General features: G+C 48.1%; 1 protein-coding gene across 2 annotated transcripts in view; it reads left to right on the top strand.

The window, feature by feature from the left end:
• The window catches only part of CCT5 (chaperonin containing TCP1 subunit 5), a 422120-nt gene that overhangs the window by 76072 nt on the left and 327089 nt on the right, over positions 1-18959 (top strand). The window lies entirely within an intron of this gene.

Here is an 18959-nt window from a genome sequence, read left to right as displayed (position 1 = left end):
TTATTAACAAAATTATTAAAATGCTAAAGGTCCGCCGTAATCCATTTAGATGTCCCCCGACGTTCTCCAAAGTTGACCCTGAAAAGACATAAAACTAGAAATTAGAACACAATAGACGCCATATTTTCAAATTTAATTCCCTGTGACATCCATAATCCAGGTCCGCCGAAATCCAAATCTGGGGTTGATCCCATACTCCCTGGCACGTTCAATGCAGAACTAAAAGTCCCCCATTGATTGTGAGAGCAGCCCCTCACTTCCACCTGTGACATCATTGCCCCAGCAGAGAGGCGCGCGCACACATACTATACGCGCGCACACATACACACGCGCACACACATACACACGCGCACACACACATTATACACACACACGCACACACACATTATACACGCACGCGTATACACGCACGCACGCGCGCGCACACACACATTATACACGCACGCGCGCACACACACACACATTATACATACGCGCGTGTATACACACACACGCGCACACACATTATACACACACACGCGCACACACATTATACACGCGCGCGCACACACATTATACATGCGCGCACACATTATACGCGCGCACACACATTATACGCGCGCACACACATTATACGCGCGCACACACATTATACGCGCGCACACACATTATACGCGCGCACACACATTATACGCGCGCACACACATTATACGAGCGCACACATTATACGCGCGCACACACATTATACGCGCGCGCACACACATTATACGCGCGCGCACACACATTATACGCGCGCGCACACACATTATACGCGCGCGCACACACATTATACGCGCGCGCACACATTATACGCGCGCACACACATTATACGCGCGCACACACATTATACGCGCGCACACACATTATACGCGCGCACACACATTATACGCGCGCACACACATTATACGCGCGCACACACATTATACGCGCGCACACACATTATACGCGCGCACACACATTATACGCGCGCACACACATTATACGCGCGCACACACATTATACGCGCGCACACACATTATACGCGCGCACACACATTATACGCGCGCACACACATTATACGCGCGCACACACATTATACGCGCGCACACACATTATACGCGCGCACACACATTATACGCGCGCACACACATTATACGCGCGCACACACATTATACGCGCGCACACACATTATACGCGCGCACACACATTATACGCGCGCACACACATACGCGCGCACACACATTATACGCGCGCATACACACATAAGTACACGCGCGCATACACACATAAGTACACGCGCGCATACACACATAAGTACACGCGCGCATACACACATAAGTACACGCGCGCATACACACATAAGTACACGCGCGCATACACACATAAGTACACGCGCGCATACACACATAAGTACACGCGCGCATACACACAAGTACACGCGCGCATACACACATAAGTACACGCGCGCATACACACATAAGTACACGCGCGCATACACACATAAGTACACGCGCGCATACACACATAAGTACACGCGCGCATACACACATAAGTACACGCGCGCATACACACATAAGTACACGCGCGCATACACACATAAGTACACGCGCGCATACACACATAAGTACACGCGCGCATACACACATAAGTACACGCGCGCATACACACATAAGTACACGCGCGCATACACACATAAGTACACGCGCGCATACACACATAAGTACACGCGCGCATACACACATAAGTACACGCGCGCATACACACATTATACACACACACAGCTGTGAGTGCTTTCCTGCAGTGACCTGGAACTCAGAAGGTGAGCCACACAGCAGTGTGTGTATAATGTGTGCGTGCCTGCTGGGGCAATGACATCACAGGTGCTAGTAATTTCATTCACCTGACCCCGTGAAGACAGTGCCGCCCGATATCACTACCGTGACCGGGTCTCGCAGCACTGCCGTCACGGGGTCATGTGAGTCCATTGTGAACTTACCTCACCTGACCCCCGATGTCGCTGGCAGGCTCCTGTCCTGGCCCGGTGTCCTGAGGCGGCACGTCATCTTAGCTACAGCTGATCGCGTCCTCCGATCAGCTGTTCTGCAGTCAGCAGACACCAAGCTGTGTAATGCGGGCTTCAGAAACATGGCGCCGGAGATAAGCGCGATGCGCAGAGGCCCACTCCGGCGCCATGTTTCTGAAGATTAGCATTTTACATACAGCCGGAGGGAGGGAGGAACAGGCGGCGCGGGGGGGGCGGGGAACACGTGCATAACCCGCCCGGACATCAGGAGAGAGGGAGGAACAGGCTGGTGGGGGGGCGGGGAACTCCTGCATAACCCGCCCGGACATTAACAGAGAGGTGCACACGTCAATCAAAAAGTGCACGAAATTTCAAACTTTATAAAGTTGGATTTCACTGACTAAACACCCGAGCTGCACCCTAATGGTATGTACACACTGTGCCTGATAGTGCCAGTACTGCACTGGCTGCAGCTTATACACGAAAATCCTGATGGTTGGTTCCCTTTAAGGCAGTGATTGCCTCCAAAGGATTCGCAACAAAATATTGAAAATAAAAATATTTTGTTTGAGTTTGGTTTATTTGTCCAATTACTTTTGACCTCCTAAAATGTGGAGTGTTTGTAAAGAAATGTGTACAATTCCTACAATTTCTATCAGATATTTTTGTTCAAACCTTCAAATTAAACGTTACAATCTGCACTTGAATTCTGTTGTAGAGGTTTCATTTCAAATCCAATGTGGTGGCATGCAGAGCCCAACTCGCGAAAATTGTGTCACTGTCCAAATATTTCTGGACCTAACTGTATGTGTGTAAGATAGATGTGTGTGTGTATGTATGTATGTATGTATGTATAAATGTGTTTCCACTTTACTTCCGGGTGGAGTTGTACAATTCATATACAGTCACCCAGAAAATGGCGACACATTACTATGAAATACACTGCACCCAAAAGGGGAGGAGAATAGGCATGTCATCTAGTGACTGACCAAATTTGCAGCTATCGTAATTCTACTAAGGATTACTATAGCTTTTTGATGTGTACACAGGAAGATGCTCCCCCTACTGGCAATTATAAGTATTTTTTACATAAAAGTTTTATTTTACATATTTAAAAGTTGGATTACATTAAGAAAATAGCTGTTACACAATTATAATAATATTGTTAGCTGATTTGGCCTACAAAAAAAAATAAAAATTAGACGATACAGTCCCTTTTAATTTTTTGAAAATATATTTTTGTAAAAATAGGCGATTCCACCATAATTTAGATCTTTTTTAAATGTAATTGTTGAATGACTGAAAAGCCTCCTCAAAATTGTGATCGCTTGTAGATGGTGTACCGCACTCAGAATCACCATACACCTGGTTATCTTGGTCCAGCCAACATTTCTCCTTCACTTTATTGTCCATGGCTGAGACAGATGCCTGTGCTAAACACAGCAATGTTAGTAATAAATAAAAACCACAGCCACGCCATGATTTACGAGATGGATATGTATAAATGTAGTAAAAAAATCAGTGTCCAAAGAACTGGATGGGACACATATTAGCGACTTAGTCCCATCCAGTTCCTTCCACCCGTCACTCCTTGTTATATGCCCCTAAGAGGTCTCAACCATGTGACATGGTAAGGTTTGTCACAGACTATCATGGTCAATTTCTAGCTATGAGATCTTGCTTACAAAAATTTTGGCCAGTGTTGCAGGCGGTTCCTGTTCTAGCCCGAATAATTCCTGGCAGACCTATGTTAAGTATTCGGAGATCTAAAAATCTACGTGACCATCTTGTTACCAGCCACTACGAGGGTGCTACTCAGCCATCTCCCTTTTGCTCTGTGACTCCTCGTACTGGATGTGTACCTTGTAGCCACTGTGTGGCCTGTCAAATTGATGACAGGACTGATTCCTTTTCCGATTCTGCGGGGGTACACACTTTTTCTATCAAGAAATTCATAACTTGTACCACGACGGCAGTTATTTATTATGCCACCTGCCCCTGTCCCAAATTTTGTCGGCTTGACGACTAGACAGTTCAAAGTGCGAATTCGGGAGCATGTAAATGGGATAGTGGCAGCGGCAGACTGTCTAGATATCTCTTCATTGAAGACCATTCCTCGTCACTTTGGACAATACCATCAGTCTAATCCGACATTATTAAGGGTCAGAGGCAGTGACCATCTTGATATAAATATCCGTGGTGGCAAAATTAGCCAAAGATTGGCTAGGATGGAGACCAAGTGGATTTGGACTCTAAAAACCCTTCACCCTATGGGTCTTAATGAAAATATTTCTTATGCCTCATTCTTGTGATGGTTGTGGTTCTGGGGTTTTCTTTTTTGATTTTAAGGTGTATATATATTTATATGTATTTGTTTTTTATTTAGAAGTCATCCTTTCGCTTGTAGGATCCGACAGTTATGTGGCCTTAGCTTGTGTACAAGCCGGACTTTTTTGGAATCATTTGAGCTGCCATGAATATATGAAGAATATCATCCTTGCTGTACTAACTTTCTCTTTGTATATATTGGCTATATTAAATTAATGTGGGTTGATTTGTGACATGTGGCGAAGTGGGCATTATATCCCAAACTTTACATGGTTATATCCATGATATAATGATTATGGTGATAATTTCACGGATTTAGATTTGGATACACTGTCACACGTTCTCCATATAACTATCTGTTTATAAGTGGTAGTTTGTGGACAATATATCTATCATGTTTTCTACCGTATATTGCCTATCAGATTGGTGCCAGAATGATTTAATCTTTTGCTATGCATTTTGTGCAAGATTATATGGTATGTTTGATTATCCCTGCAATTTGGCAATAATCGTTGCGGATTAAGATGCTACGTGGCTGCCGTGATCCTATGTTGCACTTAGCAGCCCCGGTTGGCGAGTACGCATGCGTGCTACTGGCGCTGGGACGTCATCGTGCTGCTGTCGATCCAACCCCATGTGACTTCAGTTCACATGATCGCCGCGTAATAACGCGCGGCTGTCATGTGACCGGAAATGTCAGATGTGGGGTGACTCAGAGCGCGAGTGGCGTCCTTTGTTGCTGGGGCACTCCATGCGTCATGGCCACCCCCACCGGGTGTGATTGGCTGATGCCCTGGTTTTAATGCACACTCCCCTTCACTTCACCACTCCCCCTGACGAAAGCTTCTAGAGCCGAAACGGCCGTCGGGTGGACGCGGGCACCACGTGGATCACCGGTTCTCTCTCCAGGTATGGAAATATTAGAGACCAGGTTGTCTTAGTCCCTGTCGATACATTTGTACCGGCCTTAGGTGTGCCAGGGTCCTTCATTCACCACGCTTTGCTATAAGCAGCAGTGTAGTCCTTGACTTTTCATGATATTACTGTAGGTTACTTTAATTTAACTGCCTCACTACCGTGATTGTGGTGATGATACAATACTCTGTGAGATTTCTTAGGTCCTGTGACGCCAATAAATTTACCTCCTGCATGGAGAATCTCCAGCAATTTTGTGTCTTGTACATGCAACAATGTAAAGGTTCTTCTATGTACATGTACATCATTTATATGAATAGGTTGTTTAATTGCCAGTGGGCGGGTATTTATTCCCTTTACTAGTGATCCCTTTTGCCTGTGTTCCCACTTGTAATTGTGCCGCCCTACACCTACCCTGTTTTCAATAAAATTCATCACTTTCAGCAAATTGGGATTTTGGTCGTAGTTTTCTTTTTGTTCATATATTATTAGCGACTTGCCTGAGTCCCATCCAGTTCTTTTGACACTGATATTATTATTATTTTTTTTTTTTTTAACTACATTTATACATATCCATCTGGTAAATCATGGTGTGGCTGTGGTTTTTATTTATTTTGTTCCTGAGTTGTCCTTTCCCTCCGCTGGTGGCTACAGGTTCGGAATCTCTTGGCTTGCGTTCCCTCGTTTCTTCAGTGTTAGGTTATCATCACAACCGACGCCAGCGCACTAGGTTGGGGGGGCTCAATTGCGGGCTCTAGGGTTGCAGGGAACCTGGAGTCCTCAAGGAAGTCAAAACTCCTCAAACTTGAGGGTGTTCTCCGCAATAGGAAAGGCTCTGCACTCTCTTCTGCTTCATCTTGTGGGAACACAAGTCAGGATGCTTTCAGACAACAGGGGGGCAGTTTATGCATCAATCCCCAGGGTGGCACAAGATCTCCCTCCCTTTTGGGGGTCAAGGACAAGATTCTCCCTAGCACAGGGACAGGGTGGATTTGATTTAAATCTAACTGATTTAAATCACTAGTCAGTAAGGCTTGATTTAAATCGGTGATTTAAATCAAAGTTTCTACCTAAACTAGTTCTTGCTACTTTCACATGCAAGTAGATGAAGATTTTAGAATCACTTTTTATATTACTTTTTTCTCCCCAGTTTAATGGGTTAATCATTCATATTTGGACACCACTGTTCTGTTGTACTTAGGAAGGAGAAAAATATTCCTGACCTTAATAACAATTTAAATACATTTATTCAACTGAAACAATAACATTACAGCATAAGTTATTTGCTTAAACAAACATCCATGTTTGTTAACTAATTTGGCTAAACAAAATATATATATATATTTTAAGAAACTTCAGACTGTCAGCCCAGCCGACACATGAAAAACTTAAATACTACTGTCCCTGCTGTCCTCTGTAGCTCACGTGTCGTCATCTTCATCATCATCATCTTCTTTGTTCCTATTCATAATCTGGAAAAAAAAAAACAAAGCTTTCCTGCTTTATTGGGTCCCAACCGATTTCTCAATTTAGAATGAGTCCAAAGGAAGAGAATATTCTTTCAACGCCTGCAGAAGAAGCTACTGCTGTTAAAAGTGAAATCATTACTTGAACAGTCTCTAAATCCAAGCGCTTAAGTGACTTCCACCAGTTTACTGGTGTGACCTTCCTTAAAGTATCTTCTACCTTCTTCTGTTATACAAGCACATACAATAGGATCATTGTGGACATTACTCCACCCATCAATACTTAGGTTAACAATTTTACCCTCCAGAGCTGTTGCACATTGCTCCATTTCTCTGTCATATACTTGACCCAGCAGTTTCCCTGCAACATCAGCTCTGCTGGGTGGACTGTATCCTGGTCTCAGTGACTGAACCATATTAATGAAATGTGGGTTCTCAGTCAGACGGAAAGAAGAGTTCGTTGCATAAATAAACTGGGCAATTTTTTCATCAATCAACTTTTTCTAATCTGCTAGTTCTGATCACAAACCTATCTATGGTGGTTCCAGGAGGTAAAGGTTTTTTCTTCCTTTTGGGTGACGGTGATATGTGGCTGTGGGTGTCTGATGATGATGCTGCTAATAAAGCACAATCCTGGATGGATAAGGGTACTTTCACACATCCGGATTTTTGCTCTGCGGCACAATACGGCGTTCTGCAGAAAAACCGCAACCGGCTTTTGTAACGCCGGTTGCGTTTTTTTTCTGCATAGACTTACATTAGTGCCGTATTGTGCCGCAGGGGCTTGCGTTCGGCCCGGTTTTGGCCGCATGCGGCAGATTTAGCCGATGCCGCGGCCGGATCGAACGTTCCCTGCAACGTTTTTTGCTCCGGCAAAAAACACCGCATCGCGCCGCATCCGGCCGCTGCGGCGCATTTTTCAATGCATACCTATGGAGGCCGGATGCGGCGCGATGCGGAAAAAACCGCATCCGGTCGCCGCATGCGGTTTTTTCCACTGCGCATGCGCAGTAGCATGCCGCAACCGGAAAAAAACGGACGGGCCGCATGTAAAAACTTATGCAAAGGATGCGGTGTTTTTGCCGCATCCGTTGCATAGTTTTCACAGCCGGATTGAGCCGCAGGGCTCAAACCGGATGTGTGAAAGTAGCCTAACTCTGAAACTGTAGAACAGGGTGATGGTGATCTTGGAGGAGGATAGTTTCCAGAATCCATGAATTCCCCTAAACAAAAAAAGTCAATGCTGTTATTTTATTGTTTGTTATACAATTTCTGCTTATTGTACACAACACATCACTGCCCCTGCCCCAAAAGGAATATTTATTTTTCTTCATAACTGTACCAAATGACAGTAACATGCAGTAATAGTAAGAAATATAATTTTTCTCACACATGACAGTTCAGTCTTTAGAAATGGGATTCAATAAAAATGTTTACCAACCTGAAGATCCTGCCTGTTCAGAAGTGTTTCTTTGGTCATCTTCATCACCGCACTTCTCATGATGTTGCCTCATTCGCGCCACCAGGCCTTGCATCTCTTTGTTGCATCGTTTGCATTTTGCACGCATGCCTGCCTTACCGATAGGCGAAGGAGCTTCATTAAAATATTCCCAAACTGGGTCTCTTTTACGGCCTGCTGCCATTATAAGGAAAGAATGTAATAAACCTCAGATCGTACACACAAACAGATCCAGACTTGTCTGTCTGTGGCTATGCTGCAGTATTGTGCTCAAAGTTTCACTTTCATTTTCTTGTCTGCTTGCCCTTCCTCCTCCTCACACTTAAGGTCCAGTCACACTAAGCAACTTACCAGCGATCCCAACAACGATAGGGATCGCTGGTAAGTTGCTAGGAGGTTGCTGGTGAGCTGTCACACTGCGACGCTCCAGCGATCCCACCAGCAACCTGACCTGGCAGGGATCGCTGGAGCGTGGCTACACGAGTTGCTGGTGAGCTCACCAGCAACCAGTGACCAGCCCCCAGTCTCCTAGTTACAGCACACATCAGGTTAATTAACCCGATGTGTGCTGCAGCTAAATGTGCACAGAGCAGGGAGCAGCGCACAATGCTTAGCGCTGGCTCCTTGCTCTCCTAGTTACAGCACACATCGGGTTAATTGCCTGATGTGTGCTGCAGCTAAATGTGCACAGAGCAGGGAGCAGCGCACACTGCTTAGTGCTGGCTCCTTGCTCTCCTAGTTACAGCACACATCGGGTTAATTACCTGATGTGTGCTGCAGCTACATGTGCACAGAGCAGGAGCCGGCACTGACAGTGAGAGCGGAGGAGGCTGGTATCAAAGGTAAATATCGGGTAACCAAGGACAGGGCTTCTTGGTTACCCGATGTTTACATTAGTTACCAGCCTCAGCAGAAGCTGGCTCCCTGCTCACTGCACATTAGTTGTTGCTGTCTCGCTGTCACACACAGCGATCTGTGCTTCACAGCAGGACAGCAACAACTAAAAAATGGCCCAGGACATTCAGCAACAACCAACGACCTCACAGCAGGGGCCAGGTTGTTGCTGGATGTCACACACAGCAACATCGCTAGCAACGTCACAAAAGTTGTTCGTTACCAGCGATGTTGCTAGCGATGTTGCTTAGTGTGACGGGGCCTTTAGATTCACATTCTTCTTGTGTTGTGCAGATCTATTCCACTCCAAACAATCAAACATATTGTCTAACTTCTTGGACTTGGCACTGAAGGGGTTGATTCTGTATTCATAGGTTTGTAGAACAATAGGATTAAGGTCTTTTTCTCAACTCTGTTCATGTTGTAATATTTTTGCCGTGAAGAAGAGGCTGGGACCTCTTTGGAGTCAAATTCAGTTTTGAGAACTGCGTAAGTAAAGCGAGCGTCTGTGATAATATAGGAGAGAAACTTCCCACTAATCCTACAGAAACCTCTGGAAGAGCATGGCATTGTGAATGTTACACATATACATCCTTTATTCTACTGAGTTAAACAACTCAGCTTTATCTCATGATGGAAGAACCTTTGGATGGTAAAATATTTTCCTCAAAAAGCAGTTTATTGAAAAAAATCCGATTTAAATAAAAAAAAAAAATCCGATTTAAAAAAAAATCTGATTTTAAATAAAAAAAATCCTTTTTTTTTTTTTTTTTTTTAAATTTATTTTTATCCACCCTGCACAGGGACCTCTCACAGCGCTTCATATTCGGGGGTTGGACAATGTCAGGGTCTCCCTGAGAACCCCCTGAGGAAAGGAACACTGAAACGCGCGTCGGCACGCCTGGATTAATTTTGACCACGTAAAAGGTATAATTCCCTTTATAAGATTAGCACATTTTAGCGCATATATATATATATATATATATATATATATATATATATATATATATATATATATATATATATATAATAGCGCTATTGATTCCACAGCGCTTTACATACATTGGCAACACTGTCCCCATAGGGACCTCAGATTGTGAGCCCCAATCAGTATGTTTTTGGAGTGTGGGAGGAAACCGGAGAACCTGGAGGAAACCCACGCAAACACGGGGAAAACATAAACTCCTTGCAGATGTTGTCCTTGGTGGGATTTGAACCCAGGACCCCAGCGCTGCAAGACTGCAGTGCTAACCACTGAGCCACCGTTCCGCCCTATATATAGATCTCTATCTTTTTGATATTAAAGGTAGTTATACCATATCTTATTCATGCATACCATATTATTCTAATATTTAATTCTGCACTGTGCACTTTGCTATGCATGATATATATAGATACTTATACCGTATTTTTCTCATTATAAGACTCACTTTCTTCAGCGCTCTATTGGGAGACCCAGACGATTGGGGTATAGCTACTGCCCTCTGGAGGCCACACAAAGCACTACATCAAAAGTGCAAGGCCCCTCCTCCTCTGGCTATACCCCCCCCGTGGTATCACGGGTTCTCCAGTTTTAGCTTTGTGTGCGAAGGAGGTCAGACATCCACGCATAGCTCCACAGATTTTAGTCAGCAGTAGCTGCTGACTATGTCGGATGGAAGAAAAGAGGACACATATAGTGTCCCCAGCATGCTCCCTTCTCACCCCTGGATGGTGTTGTAAGGTTGAGGTACCTATTGCTGGTACAGGGCTGGAGCCTGACATGCTGCTTTCCTTCCACATCCCCCTGAGAGGCTCTGTGGAAGTGGGATCCTGCCGGCCTCAAAGCTCTGACGCCGGGCTCCATCCACAGACCCATTTGAACCTGTTGGATACGGAGCTGGAGTACCGTTCAGGGACATGGCCCTGCACCATTACAGGTACTCTGTGTCCCCGTACACACAGGCACAACACACTCCAGGCTTGCTGGGTGTGCTAGTGCGCCGGGGACAGTAATGGGTTACAGTCACTGCAGCTTTGCTGAGTGACTTTGTGTTTTGGGAACTACCGCGCCGGACGCTCCGGGAGCGGCGGCGCGGCTGGGACTTGTAGTTCGCCGGGGACTGGGCGCCGACCGCGCTTTTACGGCGGCGGCGCTTATAAATACAGTCCCCGGCTTCTGCGGCCTAGGGCCGCTTCGTTCCCGCCCCCTCCCTGTCACTCAGGGAAGGGGACAGGCGCTGAGCAATCAGCAGCGCCGAGGGCTGGAGCCTTTTTACATGCTCCAGCCCTCTCACTGCACACTGTCGGGCGCCGGATTCCCGCTCTGCCTTGGGGGCACGCCCACGGCCCGCCCCTCCTCACATGAGCTGGGGAAGAAGCCGGCAGCCATTACTGAAGTCCGAGCTCGGATTTTCAGCAACCAGGCAGGACGGTGGCGATCATACACCCGCTGATAGGCGGGCGGTAAGCGGCACACATAGTGCTGAACACAGATAAATGCAGTGTGTACATGTGTTGTTTTTAACTGCACAGGTCGCTATATGCCCGCTTGGGGAGCGACACATTAGCAGCAGGAAAGCAGGTGTGCTAAGGCACAGGCTTTCTAGGCTACTTGTATCGCAGACTGAGATGCTCATTTGTGTTTTTGTGTTGTACATTCCACTGTACAGTCGCTAGTCTTAGCTATATTCTCCTGGAAGGGCTAGACTATAGCAGCAGAAAACCAAGGGTGCTGGGGCACAGGTTTTTTTCTATGCTGCTTGTTTTGCATGGGCTGCAGTGTGCATTTGTACTGGTGCTTGTATGCTATACATTGCACTGTATGGTCACTCTTCTGGGCCATATTCCCCTAGATGACTAGTCTACAGCAGCAGTAGAGCTGGGGTGCCACGGCACAGGCTTCTACGCTGCTTGTATTGCATGTGCTGCAGTGGTCATTTGTACTTGTGCTGGGATGCTATACATTGCACTGTACGGTCGCCATTCTTGGCGCTATAATCCTAGATGGCTAGTCGGCAGCAGCATATAAGCAACACAGGCTTTCAATGCTGTTTTTACTGCATGTGATACTGTTCCACGGCACTGACCCCCATTGTCTGCAATGCTCTCCTGTAGCACTTGGTCAGCCGGGGTCTCTCCTAGAGGTGGCCAAAGGAAACAACCTGTCAACCCTGTCCAAGGACAGGGACAGAGTTGCAGTTTTGGCTGATATATTGTCATCAGACAGGCCATGCGCAATCTGGTTCATTGCTCCCTGGCCACCCTCATTTGGAATAAAATCGGTGCGGGGGGGTCCCAGGAGGACTCTCTGTATGGTGAGGCAGACGTAGCTCATCAGGACTTTGATCCTGACACCGCTCTCAATCCGGATACACCGGATGGTGACGCCATAAGGAATGATCCTATAGCGTCCATCAATGGAATGTTGGATCTTTCTCCCTCAGCTCCCCCAGCGGAGGAGTCAGCTTCACAGCAGGAGAAGTCCCATTCCAGTAGCTCAAACGTATATTGAGTAATTTTCTGGCCACGCTGAATTCAGAGAAGCAGTCCAGGAACACCACGCTTACCAGATAAGCGTTTTCTCCAAACGTATTAAGGATACACGTTATCCCCTTCCCCCTGACGTGGTCAAGCGCTGGACCCAGGGTCCAAAGGTGGATTCTCCAATCTCCAGGCTTGCGGCTAAAGCCATAGTTGCAGTGGAGATGGGACTTCACTTAAAGATGCCATTGACTGACAGATGGACTCTGATTGAAATCTGTCTATGAGGCTATCGGCGTGTCGGTTGCTCCGGCATTCACAGCCGTAGGGGCACCCTAAGCTTTCAGCTGTTCTTGACGCAGCTGGTCTTGAGCATATGTACATCTATGCCGCAGGGGCGTCCGTAACCTCGCAATGTCTGCATTGCGACTTACCCTATTGATGCTGTCCTGGAAGGACAGTCGAGGTTTCGGTCCTTCCCAAGCTCGGGCAGGTCCCACTTGTCCTCGTCCAAAAGGGCTGAAAAGCCTCAGAGGGGCTCAGCTTCCGGCCGGGCTCAATCACGCCCAAGGAAGGCAGCCGGAGGAACCGCTACCAAGGCGGTCTCCTCATGACTCTCAGCTCTCTCATCTCTCCGCATCCACGGTTGATGGCAGACTCGCTCGCCTTTGGCGACATTTAGCTGCCACAGGTCACAGACCGGTGGGTGAGGGACATTGTGCCCACGTGCACAGGACAGAGTTCGGTTCTCGTCCTCCGACTCGATTCTTCAGACCGTCCCCACCTCCCCACCGAGCCGATGCCCTTCTGCAGGCAGAAGGAGTGGTAATCCCTGTTCCTCTTCAGGAACAAGACACGGTTTTTCTCCAATCTGGTTGTGGTGCCAAAAAAGGATGGCTCTTTCCGTTCCGTTCTGGACCTAAAACTGCTCAACAAGCACGTGGAGGCCAGGCGGTTCCGGATGAAACCCTCCGCTCCGTCATTGCCTCAATGTCTCAAGGAAATTTCCTAGCATCAATAGACATCAAAGATGCTTATCTCCACGTGCCGATTGCTACAGAGCACCAATGTTTTTCTACGTTTCGTGATAGGTGACGACCATCTTCAGTGCGTAGCTCTGCCATTCGGTCTGGCGACAGCCCCACGGGTGTTCACCAAGGTCATGGCGGCAGGGGTAGCAGTCTTGCACTCACAGGGACACTCTGTGATCCCTTACTTGGATGATCTACTTGGCAAGGCACCCTCTCAAGAGGCATGCCAACTCAGCCTGAATGTTGCGCTGGAGACTCTCCAGACGTTTGGGTGGCTCATCAACTTCTCAAAGCCAAACCTGTCACCGACCCAATCACTAACGTATCTTGGCAGGATTTTCATACCCTCTCAGCGCTAGTGAAGCTTCCGCTGGACAAGCAGCGGTCACTACAGACTGGGGTGCAGACTCTCCTTCAAGGTCAGTCGCACTCCTTAAGACGCCTCATGCACTTCCTCGGGAAGATGAGCAATGGAGGCGGTTCCGTTTACGCAGTTTCATCTGCGTCCACTTCAATGGGACATTCTCCGCCAATGGGACGGGAAGTCAACATCCCTGAACAGGAAAGTATCCCTTTCACAGACGGCCAAGGACTCTCTGTAATGGTGGCTTCTTCCCACCTCATTATCACAGGGAAGATCCTTCCTACCACCGTCTTGGGCGGTGGTCACGACAGATGCGAGTCTGTTAGGGTGGGGAGCAGTTTTTTCTCCACCACAGGGCTCAGGGTACGTGGACTCAGCAGGAGTCCACCTTTCAGATCAATGTTCTGGAAATCAGAGCAGTGTATCTTGCCCTTATAGCCTTCCAGCAGTGGCTGGAAGGAAGGCAGATCCGAATTCAGTCGGACAACTCCACAGCGGTGGCATACGTCAACCACCAAGGGACACGCAGTCGGCAAGCCTTCCAGGAAGTCCGGCGGATTCTGATGTGGGTGGACGCCACGGCCTCCACCATATCCGCAGTTCACATCCCCGGCGTAGAAAATTGGGAAGCAGACTTCCTCAGTGGCCAGGGCATGGACGCAGGGGAATGGTCCCTTCACCCGGACGTGTTTCAGGAAATCTGTCGCCGATGGAGAAGGCCGGACGTCGACCTAATGGCGTCCCGGCACAACAACAAGGTCCCAACCTTCATGGCACGGTCTCGCGATCAAAGAGCTCTGGCGGCAGACGCCTTAGTGCAAGATTGGTCGCAGTTCCGGCTCCCTTATGTGTTTCCACCTCTGGCACTCTTGCCCAGAGTGCTACGCAAGATCAGATCCGATTGCAGCCGCGTCATACTCGTCGCCCCAGACTGGCCGAGGAGGGCGTGGTATCCGGATCTGTGGCATATCACGGTCGGCCAACCGTGGGCACTACCAGACCGACCAGACTTACTGTTCCAAGGGCCGTTTTTCCATCGGAATTCTGCGGCCCTGAACCTGACTGTGTGGCCATTGAGTCCTGGATCCTAGCGTCTTCAGGATTATCCCAAGGGGTCGTTGCCACCATGAGACAGGCTAGGAAGCCCACGTCTGCTAAGATCTACCACAGAACGTGGAGGATATTCTTATCCTGGTGCTCTGCTCAGGGAGTGTCTCCCTGGCCATTTGCATTGCCTACCTTTCTATCTTTCCTGCAATCTGGGTTAGAAAAAAGGTTTGTCGCTCGGCCCCCTTAAAGGTCAGGTCTCGGTGCTATCCGTCTTTTTTCAGAGGCGTTTGGCGCGCCTTCCTAAGGTGCGCACGTTCCTACAGGGGGTTTGCCATATCGTACCCCCGTACAAGCGGCCGTTAGATCCATGGGATCTGAACAGGGTACTAGTTGTCCTCCAGAAGCCGCCCTTCGAGCTTCTGAGGGAGGTTTCACTTTCTAGACTATCACAGAAAGTGGCTTTTCTGGTAGCGATCACATCTCTTCGGAGAGTGTCTGAGCTGGCAGCGCTGTCATCCAAGGCTCCTTTCCTGGTCTTCCACCAGGACAAGGTAGTGCTGCGCCCCATTCAGGAGTTTCTCCCGAAGGTGGTATCCTTTTTTCATCTTAATCAGGATATCTCTTTGCCTTCGTTTTGTCCTCATGCAGTTCATCGGTATGAGAAGGATTTACTTTTGTTAGATCTGGTGAGAGCACTCAGAATCTACATTTCCCGCACGGCGCCCATACGCCGTGCCGATGCACTTTTCGTCCTTGTCGCTGGTCCGCGCAAGGGGTTGCAGGCTTCTAAAGCCACCCTGGCTCGATGGATCAAAGAACCAATTCTAGAGGCCTACCGTTCTGCGGGGCTTCCGGTTCCTTCAGGGCTAAAAGCCCACTCAACCAGAGCCGTGGGTGCGTCCTGGGCATTACGTCACCAGGCTTCGGCTCAACAGGTGTGCCAGGCAGCTACCTGGTCCAGTCTGCACACTTTCACCAAGCATTATCAGGTGCATACCTATGCTTCGGCGGATGCCAGTTTAGGTAGAAGAGTCCTGCAGGCGGCAGTGACACCCCCGTAGGGGAGGGCTGTTTTGCAGCTCTAACATGAGGTATTTATTTACCCACCCAGGGACAGCTTTTGGACGTCCCAATCGTCTGGGTCTCCCAATAGAGCGCTGAAGAAGAAGGGAATTTTGTTACTTACCGTAAATTCCTTTTCTTCTAGCTCTTATTGGGAGACCCAGCACCCGCCCTGTTGTCCTTCGGGATGTTTTTTTGTTGATTGCGGGTACACATGTTGTTCATGTTGAACGGTTTTTCAGTTCTCCGATGTTATTCGGAGTTAATTTGTTTAAACCAGTTATTGGCTTCCTCCTTCTTGCTTTGGCACTAAAACTGGAGAACCCGTGATACCACGGGGGGGGTATAGCCAGAGGAGGAGGGGCCTTGCACTTTTGATGTAGTGCTTTGTGTGGCCTCCAGAGGGCAGTAGCTATACCCCAATCGTCTGGGTCTCCCAATAAGAGCTAGAAGAAAAGGAATTTACGGTAAGTAACAAAATTCCCTTCTTTCCTCCCAAAAATTTGGGAGGAAAAGGAGGGGTGCGTCTTAAAATCGAATATAGCTTTACCTGGGACTCCTGTCTGTGCGGTGATCAGGTGGCCGGGTGTTTGTGGCTGCGTGCAAGCAGCCGGTTACCTGTGCTTGCCTGTGGGTGGCAGTCCGGTGCCTCTGCGGGTGGCAGTCGGGTGCCTGTGCCTCCGTGCAGGCGGCAGCCACGTGCCTCCATGCGAGCGGCAGCCGGGTGCCTGGCTGCTACTCTGCGTGCGGGCAGCTGTGCAGCAGGTTACCCTGTGTTAGTGTGTCCGCGGTCCCAGTTTCAAATGATGGCGCCGGGAGCGGGCGCGTGCGCAGATGGAGCCCTTGGATGAGAGCTCCATCTGCGCATGCGCTGCTCCAGGCGCTATCATTTGAAACGGGACCGCGGACACTGGGACACTCATCGCGCCGGCCTGCTGCACCACTCACCCGCCGCAGCAGCCTCCACCACGGACCCCGCCGCACCTGCATACCATGGACTCCGCCGCACCTGCATACCACGGATGCCACCGCCACTGACCCGCTGCACCTGCCAGCACAACCTCTGCCTCCCATGACCCTGGCTTCACCACCACTGCTGCCCCCCCTCAGGTAAGACAACACCTGAATATAAGACGGACCCCATTTTTATTTTTTCACTTTTTTTTTATGTCTAAATTTGGGGTGCGTCTTAAATCCAGTGCGTCTTATAAAGTGAAAAATACGGTAATATATAATGGTTATTGCATTTAGTATTTTATTTGGTAAACCGCTGCTATAATTTATGGGACTTTCTCCTGCCTAGTATTTCTATGTTTTTGTAACAAATATTTATTTTAACAATTGAATAAAAATATTAATTTTTAACATATAGATAGAAATAAAATATATTTAATAATTTTATACGAAAATTTAGATTATAGCTTTCATTTGATGGCCTGAAGTTTGAAAGGCGATTGCTAGAGGATTGAGGTTCTCCTCTGGTCTTGTTTCCATTCTCTTGCGTGGTCGGAAGCCGGCCTCTACCAGAATCTATACAAGGGTGTGTATAAAGTTCCTGTCCTTTTTTGGTGGGTGTCCAGTGGGTGACCCTCCTGGGAGGGATATTCTAGAGTTTCTTCACAGGGGTCATGACTTATGGCTGTCAGTGAGCACCTTGAAGGTTCAGGTGTTGGCCTTAGCGGCACTTTATCAGTCAAGTCTTGGCGGGTGGTCGATGGGTGAAGAGGTTCATCTCTTCTTGCCAGAGAGCTACACTGATTCCCTGTTTTAGTTCCTCCCTTAGACCTTAATCTGGTTCTAGATTCCATGATGGGGGGGGCCCCCCCTTTGAACCTTTTTTAGACGCCATTTTTAGATCTTTGACTCTAAAATTTGTTCTGCTCGTTACCCTAACATCTGCTAGAAGGGTGAGTGGTCTTCAGGCCCTTTCCGTGTGCCCCCCTTATACTTTTTTTTTTTTTTTTTTTTTTAAGATCGGGTGCTCTTTCGTACCGACCCTGCCTATTTACCCAAAGTAGCTGGGTTTTTTTTCATCGGTCTCAGGAGATTGTGCTTCCCTCCTTCTGTCAGGCACCTAGGATTCCCAAGGAGGAGCAACTGCATACACTGGATGTCTGGGCATTGTGGCATTCCCTTGAGGTCACCAGGCCTTGGAGCAAGAGCCAGGCATTGTGTTTTTTTTTTTTTTTTTTTTTGTTTCAGGGTCTTAAAGAGGGGTGCTCCTTTTCCAAAGGAATGATAGCTTGGTGGATCAAGGAAGCGATTTAAAGGTAACTTGTCAGCAGACATTTCGCCCAAAACCTAAAAGATTCCCCCTCTGCAGCTCCTGGGCTGCATTCTAGAAAGGTCCCTGTTATTATTGTGCCCCATGTGAGACCAAATTAAAGACTTAATAAAGTGGTACCTTTTTTGTATTCAGATACTGTAAATGTGACACGGGGGCGGGCTTTCTGGCATCCGTTATTCTGCCTCCTGGTTCTGTATGCCGCCCCCCCATCGCTCCTTTCTATAGCTGATGTACCGCCCACTGCTCCAGCCATCCCCGTGCATGCCCAGTGCCAGTTATGGACGGGTACTTGCTGATAACAATCACAGCCCCGCCCATAATCACTTGCCTGCGCACACGTCACCAGCGGTCACACTGCTCAGTTCCGTGAGACTGGCACTGGGCATGCGCGGGGATGGCTGGAGCAGTGGGCGGTGCATCAGCTATGGAAAGGAGCAATGGGGAGCGGCATACAGGACCAGGAGGCAAAATAACGGACGCCAGAAAGCCCGCCCCCGTGTCACATTTACAGTATCTGAATACAAAAAGGTACCACTTTATTAAGTCTTTATTTTGGTCTCACATGGGGTACAATAATAACAGGGACCTTTCTAGAATGCAGCCCAGGAGCTGCAGAGGGGG

Source organism: Anomaloglossus baeobatrachus, unplaced genomic scaffold, assembly GCF_048569485.1.
Source record: "Anomaloglossus baeobatrachus isolate aAnoBae1 unplaced genomic scaffold, aAnoBae1.hap1 Scaffold_103, whole genome shotgun sequence".
Lineage (NCBI taxonomy): Eukaryota > Metazoa > Chordata > Amphibia > Anura > Aromobatidae > Anomaloglossus > Anomaloglossus baeobatrachus.
The sequence above is the reverse complement of the archived record's forward strand: the minus strand, read 5'-3'. Positions and strand labels throughout refer to the sequence as shown.